Source organism: Uranotaenia lowii, chromosome 3, assembly GCF_029784155.1.
Source record: "Uranotaenia lowii strain MFRU-FL chromosome 3, ASM2978415v1, whole genome shotgun sequence".
NCBI classification, from domain to species: Eukaryota; Metazoa; Arthropoda; class Insecta; order Diptera; family Culicidae; genus Uranotaenia; species Uranotaenia lowii.
Genome location: NC_073693.1, coordinates 44,219,913 through 44,234,903, shown reverse-complemented (window position 1 = coordinate 44,234,903; position 14,991 = coordinate 44,219,913). Strand labels below are relative to the sequence as shown.

General features: G+C 36.9%; 1 protein-coding gene across 5 annotated transcripts in view; it reads left to right on the top strand.

Annotated features, from left to right (window-relative positions):
• The first annotated feature begins 5,830 nt into the window (after positions 1 to 5,830).
• Positions 5,831 to 14,991, top strand: part of LOC129754264 (protein FAM133-like) — a 264,628-nt gene continuing 255,467 nt past the window's right edge. For 2 of the 5 annotated variants that reach the window (XM_055750215.1, XM_055750216.1), the window contains exon 1: positions 5,832 to 6,198. The gene's annotated coding sequence lies outside the window, so the exon portion shown is untranslated. Of the gene's footprint in view, positions 6,199 to 14,991 lie in introns of all 5 variants that reach the window. The other 3 variants (XM_055750219.1, XM_055750217.1, XM_055750218.1) reach the window with 3 other exon arrangements.

Sequence of the window (14,991 nt, the reverse complement as noted above, 5' to 3'; positions counted from 1 at the left end):
TCATCAAAAGGCGCTTGAAATCGAGATTCGGGAGCGTCAGATGAGATGGTTGGGTAACGGGTGTTAAATAAAAAATGAGAATATTTTCAATACCTTTCAGTAACTCAAATAAAGAGCGTAAAATTTTCTTTCTCCAAAAAAATTGCTCTTTGAGCTCCCTAGAAACAGTACGCGTGTTCGGTTTTGCTGATTTGAATTAAGTCAAAGCAAAGATGGCGTCGAAAGCACCTGCTCCGCGAACGCATTGTACGGTTCTACGAAACGCATTTCCAGCAAGGAAAAAAGTTCACGGTGGCGCATTTTAAGGAAGAAAATGTACCTGTCAGTACGGTATATCGTATCGTGGGTTCCCTGAACGTAGAGCGAAAGGTCGGAAGTGGTCGTCCGGTGACAATAATGACGAAGCAGAGGAAGACATCGTTAAAGAAGCTGTTTGACAAAAAGGACGCAACCAGCCTGCGTGATGCCGGTCGGAAATATGGCTGCTCCCACGTATTGATCCATCGTACCCTCAAGATGGAAGGAATCGTCTGCAGGAAGAAGACGAGGTCGCCGGAGTACACGGAGGAGCAGATTGAGACGATTAAATCACAGTGTCGGTGGATGACCAAAAAATATCGCGGGACGTCATTCGTTCTGGATGACGAAAGCTATTTTCCCCTGTCCAAAACGTATATTCCAGGAAATGATAATTACTACTCCAGCGACAAGTCATCCACACAGCCTGAAGTGAAATACGAGTTCAAGCACAAGTATGTATGTGTATGTATGTTGGTTATCCACCATGGGTGCACGGATTCACCGCAGTTTCTGCCTAAGTATGTGCTCACATGCATTCTTAGATTATTAAGTTCAACAAATCTCCAATGCATCGCGGACTCCATACCCGGACCCCATGGCTTCGTATGAACTGTTATGTATGAATGTATGTGTTGATGTAGGTTTATTTTGGAAGAACGAGTCAATCAGGTGGGCTAGTTTACTTACAGGTAGGTATTCCGGCATCCGTGTATATACTTGGCCAGCTGGCAACTGATTGAACATTCTTATTATATAGTCAGTTATATGAGGAAACACATCTTACCTGTCGGCCACTTATGGGATTCGAACCCAAAAGTTTTCTTGCCGATACCGGGAATCGAACCCAGTACGCCTGGCATACTAAAACCAGACTCGCGCCAGCCTATCCACTAGACCACATCGGCGCTTAATAAATACAAGTTCAAGCACAAGTTTGAAAAAAGGCTATGTTGTACATCGCCATTTCCGACCGGGGCATTTCAAAGCCTTGGTTTAAGCCGAGCGGTCTGGCAATCAACCAACAAATCTATCAAGAAGAGTGCCTCGATAAAATCCTGCTGCTGTAGTTCCTGAACGAGCATCACGCGGATGGAAGTACGTTTTCTGACCGGACAAGGCGTCTTCCCATTACGCCAAGAAGACGCTTAGCGTACCTTGAGGAGAAAAAGATACCGTTCGTGCCGAAAGATCGTAACCCAACAAACTTGCCCCAGTGCCGCCCAATGGAGAATTTCTTTGGCTCACTCAGTGACCTAGTGTATAAAAACAATTGGAGGGCCAAGGACACGAAGCAACTGACTACAAGAATCCGGAATTGTATCCGGAAAATGGACGTAAGTGCCGTACAACGTTCTTGTGAGAGCATCGCGACAAAGTTGCGTCGTACATCAGACCACGGCCCTTACTCAAACATTCACTGACATTTTTTTGAAGAAAAGACATTATGTTATTAATAAAAAAGACTGAAATCGATGAAAAAAATAACAATTTTTTTATATGGTTATATGGTTTATATGGTTCTCATTATGCCCTTACAGTGACTAGTTTTCAGCTTTTGGCAATTTTTTTTAAAATGCATTTTTAAACGTTTTCATCTAGTTTTTCAAGTTTCAGCCAACTATAAAATAGGCTACACTAGTGTTCGAACACGAAACAATGATGCAATTCACATATTATAGCTGTTTTCTATGGTTTAATAAGCGTTTTCCTTAAGGTGGCCTTTATGCTTTTATCTCTAGGTTATATCTATTCAGCCTTACGACCATTCGTATATAATTTTTGTTGTTGTTGGTATATTCCATGAATATGGTATTTAGAACGTAAAAACCTATTTTAATTGTTTTAATTATATTGATCCTGTAGAACCGGAAAATACTAAGTTTGGCTCATTTGTCAAAATCGAACCTTGCCAACTTCAAGCGGGATATGTACCACAAAAATATGTTTCATAATGTAATGATAATATGTTCGAATCATTTATTAAGTATTTTATGTATATACTAGCAGACCCGGTAAACTTCGTCTTACCATGTTCAACTTGGCGTCAATTTTCCATTTTTCCTAGTTTTCTTTACATTTCCCTTCTTTCTCTTTACTCGAATCGTCCCGCTTAATTCTATCAAAATTAAACCTAAGAATTTTAACACAACGGGCCTTTTAAAATTCAATTTTTTTAACTTGTTCCATAAATAACTGTATGTTGATAATATGTTTCATTTGCTGTATTCCGTTTAGTAGATTTATTCCGTTTTGATCGAGTTCACATTAAGGTTTAAACCGAGATAAAAAGTTTCTCATTTATTGGAATATATTGCTTATGAATCTTTTTTTTAAAATAGAATTTTGAATATCGGGACAATTTTTGGAGTATTTGCCGAATATTTTGCCTAACGCAGCGCTTTCAGCTCCTAATAAGCTTTGGATGGTGCATTTTTTAGAGCTGAAGAAATGATACACATAAGAAAAGATTTTTTACTAACCATTTTCAAACAGATTTTTATTCACTATCCTCATGCTTCGAAGCAGTTTGAATTAAAATCCATATTTTCACCAAAATCATTTCCAAAAAGTATCGCCTGATACTTTAGTTATAGATTTTACACATTACAACTTAAAATGTTCCCAAACAGCACTTGTCATGGCATTAAATCTGACGATTTTGTACACTGCAAATTACTTTTTTTTTATTCAAGCAAAAAATGCAAAATAATTCATTTGAACTTTAACCCAATGAATCACAGAAACGATTGGTTATGAAAAGAGGAAAACATATTTTTAGATATATTCACCCATTATTTTAAAGATTCTTATGAAGCATTGGGATGTTCTGATTTCAAAATTTCCTGAACATTGTTGGTGGTGATCTGTGATTTCATTTAGGATTATGTAATATTTTTAAGATTTAATAACATTTAATTGAAAAGCAGATTTTTTTTAAAATTTAATAGATCGAAATGAAATAATTTGTTCAGGCTTCGATGGTTTCGTGAGTTCATTTAAAAAATGAAACACCGGGGCAAATGCAAACGAACATCACCACAGTTCAACTTTCATATTTTCTGAGAAAAATAATATTTTCAAAAAAAAAAGTTAGTTATGTTGACAAAAAGAAATATCGAAGTATACATTTGTCCCATTTATAGAGGCAAGTGAAAACACATAGGTTTTTTTCAGATGCACAGTGAAAAGACTTTAAAATGAATTCAATACTTGTTCTTGTTTGTCTGTTCATTGATACATCCTAAATTTTTCTCCGGAATAAATTAATGCTTGGTACTTCAATTTCACTGAATGCTGTTCAACTAAAAGACCTTGATTATCAAAGACCTTTATAATAATTTTGAATATCCGCTTCAGATTCAACACCCGGGATATCCTTTTTGGCCATTTTGGAGATAAAATTCTTGAATTTTAGATGTTTCATTCCTAAATGGCGCGTTTTCACTTATTCCACCTAAAAAATTACAGTAATTTGTATTACTTTTAACGCTTTCAGGTCATATTAAAAGTTCATCATATTGCCCCTGGAATAATTATCAATCACAAAAAAACTTTTCAACAAAAAAGTGAATCAAAAGTCTCTTCTATGTAGTTAAAGTATGTTAAACAAAAACATACTTTTCATGTTAAGTTCGTACTTGAATTGTATGTAAACAAACTGTAAACGTGTAAACAGTTTTTTGATGAATGATTAAAAAAAAAGAGTTGAGTTTATTTAATCAGATAGTTTTTTTGGTCCCAACAATTTTTAGATGAAGAAATAATGTATACATTTTTTGTAAAAGTTAAAAGTTTGCACTTGCTCTAGATTACTTTCTTTATTGAAAATTCTTCCGGAAAATGCATATCCTCACTTTTTGTTACTGAAAAGAACATGATTTTATAGATCACTTCAACTTACGTTTGCAAAAAATCAAACAGTTTATTCGGCCTTTAAAAACTTCAATCCTATCTAATTTATTTCAAAGAACAGACTCTCGTTCAGTTAATGTGTCCAGCGTTCTAGGCGTAGGGGATTATTCGAAATTGAATGTAAAGCTTCCCAATTTCTTATTTTCAAACGTCCTCAAAGTATCATTATTTCATATTTAGCATTATCAAATGCATATTTTTTGGACAACAATTTACTACTTAAATTAACACGAATTAAAAATGGTTTTAATATTTGGAATCGTTTATATTGTTTTGATCCGATCGATAAAATATCAATCCGTGTCACATCTAGGCGTGTACATGTGCTGTGTACAAATAAGCAAGAAAAAAAAACACATCTAGGTTGCATACCGCCCCCACGTGCATAAGAAATATAGGTACTTGGTTGAGAAATAGGCGCCTAATTTTTAAATTTTTCCAGCGATCAATGAACAGAATGCTTTGGTTACTTTTATCTTGCAACGACGTTTGCTAGCGACGCCTCGCCCATGGAGACGAAAAACAAACCCCTCGAAGAAAAGAAAATCTCTAAAAATGGATGCCTGACTTTTCAATTTCAGATTTTGGCAAAACAAATATTAGGTATATGTTTTATTCGATCAGCAAAATGTCAACCTGAGTCACATCTGGGCGTCATTCATTACTATGTGCTGTAGAAGTGAGCTAGGAATCAAGAACAAAAAACATCACATCAAGGCACATTGAAAATATGCTTGGTTGAGAAATACGCGCCAAAATATTCTCACTGATCAGTATGCTATGCCATGGTTACTGTCTTCTAACGACGTCAGGTCGCGACGCCTCGACCTTGGAGACGAAAAACAAACCGCCCAAAGGAAAAAAAAATCTCGAAAAAATGGAAGCCATGACTTTCATTTCATTCAAAAAACTACAAATTTAATAATTACGGACAATTGATACGACTTTGTGTTGTTTTTATTCGATATAAACCGATTCGCATGGCTACAGAATATTCTAAAAATAATTTCATTCGAATCGATTGGGTCGTTTCGGAGGAGTAGTACTACAAACACCGTTACAAGAGAATTTTATATAATAGATTTATAACAGCGCTCATAGGGGTCAGATTGGAAACGTGTCTTGCAATCTCATGGACTTGCGGGAAATAGGAAATCGCAATACTTATCGTTGACCAACAAATTCAAGTCAGATAAACACAACGAACCTGCTTCATCGATTCAAGAAACTCGTCGACGAAGAGCATCAGGTACCTATATGCTGAATTTTCTTAGTCCTCTCAAACGGAGCATTAATGATGAGCATCGTATGTTGGTTGCCTCCCCAGAGCAATCCCAACGCAACTCAACCCAACATACCTATGTTGTTTCGCAAATCCTTTGCACTTCAACCGAGGAGAAGAAGAGCATCCTCCCTCAGTCCCTCAACAAATTTTTTTTCGGGAGAGTCTCTCCCGCTCTCTTATATTCCTAATGGAGCAAATCCTCCCGCACCAACCATGGATGGGCCAGGTCCGGAAAATCTCCGAAGATCTACCAGGGCAACGAAAAGGAAAAAAAATCCCAAATGAGCGTAGGCAGCATAAATCCGAGACCAGCAGCTATCGACCATCGGCAGACTCCGCCGTTCATTCATACTCGTGTGAGCCATCGTCCTGGTCTAATCGTTTGCTGTTCGCGGGAAGTTGCGTCCGTTCGTTCGTTCAACTGCTGAAACCCGGGTTGGTTGTGTGGAATTGAAGTAAGTTTTTTTTTCTGCTGTGAGGGGTACCGCGGATTTGCCCCAACTGGTCGAAGAAAGGGAGTTTTCCTCCTCGGCGCAGTTCAAATTAAGGCTGGCTAGAGAAAAATAGCTGAAGGAAAAAAAAGTCGGGTGTTGGGTTGGAGTTTTGCTTCCAGTGTTGGTGATTTTTTCGAGTGTTTTTTGGTCAAGTGAATAGTGCACGGTGTGATTTTCCTGCTGGAAAACTGAAAAGGGGTTAGAGAAGTGAGTTCGGAGTTTTTCTCCACTACTGAAATGTAGACACATCTTGTGATGCTTCTTGCTTCTACGATGGTTCTTCTTCTACTTTACTACTGTTGATGATGATGCTGTGTATAGGGATTAGAATTATTCAAGATTTTCCTGTTTTTTTCCTCTCCTCATCCCGTCTTAACTTCGTCGGTCGTGCAGCATCAGTAGCTCCTGGGGAGGATTCTGCGAAACTGAACTGTGTGACGATTCGAGTGAAACGAATGTGGGTGTGGGTGTGGAATAAGAACTGCGCTGCTGCTGCTGCTGGATCACATCCTACAATATGGAAATGGTGTGAGGAAGTTTGTACGCAGCAGCTAGCCCTCTCTAGGTGGTGAAGTTGTGGCTCGTAGCTCAAATTGCGGTGTGAAATTGTTGTAAGAAAAAAAAACGAGGAATAATCATAGAATAAAAACCACACTTCTTCTGGATATTGACCGGCTGGCTGCGGGTGGTGAGTGAGTACTCTAGAAAGATGTTGATGACGATGATGTTCGAAGATGATTCTGTGGATGCTGCTGATGATGATGTTGAAGAATCCAATTGAGAGCAATCAAACGAACAGGCAGCAGGAGGCACCAACAGCGATGCTTTGGAAGAAACTCTGGCTGGACCATTTCTGATTTGATTCTGTGTTCTGGTGTTGATCTTTTCTTTTGGGAGGAGCCCCTCCCAATTCATTCGTTAAAACGGGGAGGCTGCAGCATAAACTGTGCTCAATTAAGATAATTGGTAAATATGTAATCGAAAAGTGGCTGCCAGCTTCTGCTTCGAAGAAGATCCTCTCCTGGACTCCCCTGGAACGAAGAAAGTACGTGTGAGTGTGGAAAGAGCTACTGAACAGACCGACCGAGACCAAGATATTATTAATTGAGAGTAATAATATCAATAAAGAAGCGATTCATCGGACGGAAGTGTTCTGCTGGGGTGGAAAATATTAAACGAGAAGAGTGAACATTGAACAAGTGTTATTGAGGGGATCCCAGAGAAATTTATACCCATTTATTTCCCCAAAATATTTAGTTAGCAGTTATGTTACAGGGTCTTACTAAACAACTAGGTGGAAATTATAACTTAATTTGAGAAAATTTGGTATTGTTTGACTTGTTTCGGATAATTTAGACGGAAAATTAACGAGGTTTGGCTTTTTTACAATCCGGAGCAACTTTTAATTCGTTATGGGACTGTTATGCTGGTATATTCGAGACATTTTTCAAATCTACTCATTCTCATGCAGAATTTATTTTTGTCTATCATTGTACATTCTTATCCTTTGATTTCATTATCTCTGAGTTTCCTAAACCAGTAATAAATAATAAACCAATAATTAAAACATACTTAAAGGAAAAATCGTAAGTTCCTAGCTTAGGAAGTCATTCCTTTCATCTCTATTAACCCTAATCCGCCCCTGAAATTTTTACACGTCACAGTCCCTGGAGTGTCAAATTGACACTACTTACTATAACCAATATATCTCTCTTGTTTCACAAACGATTTTTACAAAGTTTATAGTTTTTGAAACCTCGTAATGTAACTCAGATATGTTTTCCAGACAGTATTCACCTTAAACACTTAAGTTTACCGTTATTCAAAGTCTACGAAAAGAACCAAAAAACATGCTTCGGTAAAAAGACTGTAAATTAGCTACGAAATGCTCAAGGAAAAATTCACTCAGTGTCCAAGAAAGCTGGAGTTAGAAGCATATATTTAAAGAATTAAGATCATGATCACAAAAAATCTTTAAAAAAGTGGTGTAAAAACTGTCAAAATTGTTTAAGTCATACCAATTAAATTTTTTAACAGGATTGGAAAGTTGACGTAATTTGACACATTTATGCGTTTTTAGATTTTCAAATACGAAACACATAAGTTTTGACGAATTTTCAAAGAAAGCTTTTTGTCAATTTGCAATTTATCAGATTCTCAGAGCAAATTACAGCGGTTTTAAGCGGTGAGTGTCAAATTGACACGCAATGCCTGATTAGGGAGTTTTTTCCCTGGGCTTTCAGGGTGCATCCATGAAAAAGTAATGATGCAAAAATAAAGATTTCGTAAATTCATTGAGGGTCCCCGAAGAAATTGTATTATTTGGAAACACCCGAAGAAAGTTACAAGCCGCCAAAAACTAGTGTCATATTGACACTCAAGAGCGGATTAGAGTTCAAACAATAAGGCTATGATCATTTAGAATCCGGGCAGTTACAAACGTGTGTATTTTAAAAACTATTCAGTTCATCGAAAAACTTTCTATGGAGGAAATAAAGGTGTTAATATGACATTTAATGTAAAAATATAAAAAAAACATTTATCAATTATTTCAACAAATACTTTAACTTTTTCATAAAATTTATTTTTTATCATTGCACACTTTTTTCAGTCATGTATTGATTTATTTTTTTGCCACAGAAGCAAAACCTTTGCAAAATCATGATATTTTACACTAACTCACCTGGAAAAAGCAATTGGAATCTGGTTGGAACCTTTTCTTGAGTAGGCATCTCGAAGAACTTGATCTCTTAAATCCCGTTTTAACATTTTTTTTTGTCCATCAGAACACATCTGTCATATTGCGTAAAAACCGGATGCACAGATTGCGATCTTTGGAACTGATCATTATTAATTATTTACTTGGTGTCTACTAGTCAGGCAACACGTTTTGCCTGCCAGAAATGTATTTTTGCATTATTTAAGGAGTTTGCATTCAGTTATCCCCAATAACCATAGACTTTTTACCATATTTAAGATCAAGGGTTGCACTCCGATGGTTGGTTTGAACTTTGTGTGGATCCTAGAGTGGCTCCTTATACTTCTTAACCATTTTATCCGAAAAATAAAATCAGAAAAAATCAACAGTTCATGAGCTTTCAAGTCAGCAATGAAGAATTTTCGAGGCGCAAAATGCGTAAAAGGAGCAAATTTGTGCAAAATTATTTTTACCATGTCTTTTTGCATCGTAAATATCTCAAACACACGCTAACTTAAAAATCTACCAAAAATAGGCAAGATAGTCCTTCTCATAACCAACACAACGCTACTAAAGTTTTGCATATCCGAGCTAACGTAGCTATCACCGAAATAAAGTTCCCGGATACTAAATGATCATAGCCTTACTGTGTACCAATAGGGGGCAATAGCCCCGGGCTCCCCGGCTAGCAAACTATATGAAAAGTTCAAAATTTATGGGATCTTAAACTAGAACGAAGGGCCTCCAAAATATAAATTGATTCAGGATTTGTAACTCAACGTATGTAAATGAAAATTGCCTAAGAACCCTCCATAACTAAGTAGCTAAAGAAACATACACAAATTTTCATAAATTCTGAAATATTAAGTGGGAAAACATACATTTGGAATAACAAATTAATTCACAATAGATAGTATGCTATACAAGTGACATAGGAGGCCCTTAGAGCCTAAGAGTTAACCTGTTTTAAATCTGAAAATTTCACCAAATATAAAAAATTGTTATGCATTTTAAACTGAAAATTGATCATTTTTGCACTTTATCCTTTCTGGTTCTGAAGACCTTATATGAGTTAAGCAAACGGCAAAATGGTAAAGTAACGTATTATAACTTCAAACTGTCGACAAAGCCATAAATATTAACAAATCATAGTTTTTATTAGGAGCCTATCAAAAAAACCTTTATTATTTATGAATAATCCGAATTTTTTTTTCATTAAATTTAAGTACGAAGCTTGATTCAGATATTTTCAAAATCTGAAAACGAATAACGAATACGGTCTTTTATTTTTCAATTTTCAAATCCATAGATATCTGCCAACATTCGTTTTCCGAGTTTTGAATTATGGTTCTGGTTGTTTTCTCATAGACACAATCAATCATTTGATTGAATATAACAATGCTAATTAGTTTTTCTAAATCTTAAGCCGTTTCTTATAAGAAAAAAAAATGTCAAAAAAGTTTTTTATTCATATTACAAAAGGAAACATTACATTTTTTCGAAATATAGAAAAATTAACAATTGATTTAGACTTACGAGGGGTCGCTGATTCTAACTATGCAATTTTGTATAACGATTTATTGCAGTGTGTAATGTTAGCTTGATTGACTACTCATATCCACCTTAAATCCTTGAACTCGGAATGCTTCATTTATAGGTTTTTTTTTAAATCGATTCTAGAGGAACATTTGGTTTCCAACCATACGTTTCGAAATCCATAATCGCTGGCGTGGCTAAGCAGAACAAGTTCCACGTCGCCAATGGTTGCTACTCCGTGATTAATCGGAGCCATCAATTTTGCACAAAGGCCGAAAGAATGGTACTTGGGATTAGCAGCCAATCTTATTGTACAAAACTGATTCTCTTCCTTTATTATATTATTAATATGATTAATAACGGTGCCAGCCACGTCCTTGTGGTCAATGGGGAAAAAGAAAGGATTATTAGTAAGATACTCTTTAAGTTCAACTAGCAGCCTCTCGCTCCTCGCATAATTAAAAAAAATGAAATAGTCAGAACCATAGTTATGGACACCGTCTATACGTCTGCAATCTGCGAATCCATATTCAAGTGTCCAAGGAAGGGGTTGGTGAAAGGTAGAGATTAGGATCCATTTTGATAAATGGTGCGATCATGCTTTTCCTACACCTCCTGTGCCCCTATACCTCCTGAGGAAATTCCTATTTCTATGAGGCATTTGATAAACATCTAATTAAAATGGATCGGGTAAAATATTTTATTTCAAATTTCTTCTTTGATCAACTAGCTCCTTTCCTTAACCATGATTGCTGTTGAAGCAAAAAGTTTACAAAAGGTTTATTGAAGTGTGTAATGTTTATGCACCCATAGAAGAGGTTGCAAAAATCCAATGCCTATTTAGCAAATCTCTGTGCCGATAATGCGCTGAAATGTGCACTGTGCCGAAGATGATATGTTTGAAAAACCGTAACTGGCATAAGGACTCGGCTCCCAACCAATATGATGCATGACCACTACATTCAAGCGAAACAAGAAAAACATTTTATGGGATTTCCTTCCTATTGGATAATTCATCCCAGAAACAAGAAAATAAAAATATAAACTACAGCGCCCGTAGGGAGAGTCGAACTCAAATCACCAATTATATCGTCTTGCCAGTCCGACATCCTAACCAGTGTGCTATTTGAGCTTCATGAAGGACGAGGGATATTTGTCATAGGGTTTCTGCCACCGATCAATCACAGAAAAAAACGCACAACGGCGGCTTCCCGGCGTTTGGCTTCCTTTCAATGCATTCCTTTGTCTTGTGATGGAAACGGGAAAGGGAACGGGAGTGAAGGAACGGGAAACCCATTGAATGAGAACTGTGCTTTGCTTACTGCCTGCTATTACATACACACGCTACATATACACAGCTGCTAAAGCCGGGCAGCTTGGTTGTTTGCCAGTGAATTGAAGCAATGTTTTTGTTGTTGCTTTTGCTACATACACACGCACAGCTTAGCCGTGGTTGTTTGCCCATGGATTGAATTGAAGCAATGTTTTTTTTGTTGCTTTTACTGCATACACACGCACAGCTTGGCCGTGGTTGTTTGCCGGTGGATTGAAGGGATTGAATTAGAAGTAGAAGGATGTTTTTGTTGTTGCTTTTGCTACATTCACACGCAGTGCTCGGTTCGCTGGCTGCCTGGTGTTGGCCGGTATTTATTTCTATCCTTCTTCGTCTTGTGATGCGATAGGGAGGGAGGTGAGAACGTTTTTTTTTGTTTCTTTCAGACATACGCAATTCGGTTAACTTGGGAGGTTGATGCCGGTGGGAGCAAATCGAATCAGCACCGGTCGCGTTATCTTCTTGTACCAATGATGCTATGTAATTGACTACACGCCATTGGCACAGAGGCTGAATTTTGGGTGTGGTTATCTATTAGAAGACCCCTTGGTTGTCACATATGTTCACCTGTGAGTGTATGCGTATTGATGAGACAAGATTTCAGAGCCGAGTGAAAGTGGCTCTTCTACTGCACCTACGAAGCGGATCGGACTGAAATTGATTATCGTGCTAATCAAGCTATTGAGGATTCTACACCTAGGTTAAGCTAACCGCTTCCCAAATCTCGCTCTCATCCAGGGCAGCTTGATAGTTGCTTAGTACGCTAACCGCAGCACTGATGTTCGGCCTCGAAATAACTGCAAACAACCGATCAAATCGTTGAACAGCAGCTCAGTGATAACCTCACTTTGTTCAGCCCGAGTCTCGTTCTCTTTCATGGCTGCGGTGGTCTTCCGGAATAAGCAGTCCCCCTGGCTTAAGCTTGCTAACAATTCGAAGTTGCTATTCCTCATCAGGAAGCGTTAAGTACAGTTGCGTTCAAAAAAGAATGAAATCGCGTGAAGCTACGCACCCACATCCAACTTTGACATGCTGCCATTTCTCTCTCGTTATATACTTTTTCATGAAAATTTCACACAATCTAGGTCAACTGTCCATCTAACACTCTACAAAATTTGAAGTCTTTACAATGACGGAAATGAAAGATACAGCTTTTCCCGTAAAAAAGGGAAATTTGGAATTGTTTCACTAAATTTGCTGTATCTTAGGCAATTTTCATTGGAAAATTTATAAATTTGGTCCAAAGATGTAAAAATATTTGATCTTACCAGGCCAATTTTCGTTAAAATCGATGAACGTGATCAAAAATGGTGCGGGAATAAAAATGAGGTTCATTATCGCCCAGCAGACGATTTCATACTTGTTTGGACGGATGTTTGTATGGAAAACATCGTAATCCATGAATTCTTGGTTTTTTTATTGTCACAAAACCAAAATTTATCACAAAGAATGTTGTAAATTGCTAAAAACTTCATTCTTACTTTGGTTCGAAAGAGAAAATGTTTCAACAGGGTTCAAAATAAAAAGAACAGAGTTTCAGAAATGACCTGCTAATTATACCGAATAACAAATTTGATCCACAATTAACGCGAATACTCTATTCGCTCTTGTGTTTCAATACCAGCTCGTTGGAACAATTTCTATTTCTAAGCAATCAGGAATGAAGTTCCTTTCGATTTACAACATTCTTTGTTACAAATGTTGGTTTTGTGAAAGAAAAAATCAAGAATGCATAGATTACGATGTTTTCCATATAAACATCCGTCCAAAAAAGAATGAAATCGTCTGCTGGGCGATAATGAACCTCATCTTCAATCCGGCACCATTTTTGATCACGTTTATCGATTTTAACGAAACTTGGCCTGGTATTAGATCAAATATTTTTACATCTTTGGACCGTCGGACGTGAGCTCACGCTTGCTAACCGCAGCGTGGCTCGTGATGGCATCGAGAGTAACCCTCTCGGTACACAAACTTTCCCGGACTCGACATCTGGTGGAATCTCCTGACTGGCCTGGGACATCTCGCTAGCTGATCTCGGCGCCAGCGGCCATTTGGTTGCTGACTGGCCTTCTGCGATGGTTCTCTGGCTCCTCGACCCTGGCTGGTCCTTCTGCGCTGGCTGCTGAAGCACTTGCTAACCGAAAGCTGGATAAACTTGAGAATACCCCTCTCACTAACTCGTTTTTCAGTGGTTGGAGTGGTGGAATAGAGTTATCTTTATTCAAGTTTGTTCGTCAAGTTCTTAAATAACTACACATTACATAAGCGATAGCTATTTGTCACTTTCCACTTTTCATATTCCCTAACCGGGAAAGTACTCATTTCTCAATGAGTAAAATGAGATTACTACTCATTATTTCTGGCAACACTGTTGTGTTACCACGAACCTAGTTTGAGTAGTCTCGCTTGACCGTGTGGTGGTGGTTCACTTATTTAATTGACGGCAGGGAAAAACAAAATTAGTATTGCAAATAAATGGTTTTGTAATAATTTTTCATGTTGAATACAAACGTTTAAAAATGACGAAAAAAGATCTTTTCGCCACATTGTGATAAGTTTTTCAACGAAAACTAGAAAAAAAATCAAAAAAAATTTTTTTTTTAATTTTACTCCTTTAGGCATATTCATCTAGGACAGGGATGAGCAACCCGCGGCCCGCGGGCCGCATGCGGCCCTCAAGACATGTTTGTGCGGCCCGCGAAGCCTATTTCAAATTAAATTTACTTCTCAATTTTTTTCTACTATAGATTGTTAGTTATCAGAAAAACAGCCCCTACTACACCAAAAATGATATTTCAACTACTTCAAATGCACGTCACTTTTTTGCAGTTGCATTCTTCCAAAATCATCCAGATTGTTGACTTTTTTGTAGGATTTAAGCCTACAGTTTTGTCAAAATAGTACACAAATTGAATAACTTATTTTTTATCTATTTTTTTAATTGCTTTAATTTATCTCGAAAATTAGAGATGACAAAAAAAAAATTATTGAACATTTGGATTCAGCGCCTTTGATCAAGTCAAAATCAGTCCTGATATTCCTTGCACCTAGGAAAAATGTTGATGTTGTTGTTTTGTGTTATGTGTGATGCTATTTTTAGATTCATTGACGAATCTTGTTAAACATTGATGAAATTGAGTCATTTTACTTCAAAATTAGCGATCCACAATACTTAAGTCATAATATTTCCATGATTCGGACAAAGAAAGCCTATCCCAGAAGAAGCTTAACAAAATTAATAAAATTTAAGAAATCTGTAAAAAAAATAAGATTTAAAAACGTTAACTTTAACATTACAAATCTGTTTTGAAATCTGTAGTATAATGAATTTTTCATGATTTTGAAACCTTGCTAAACATCTCAATGCAACAATTTCATACCGAACTTTAAATTAAAAAAAAATATCACTTTTTATAGAAAAAAAATTTAG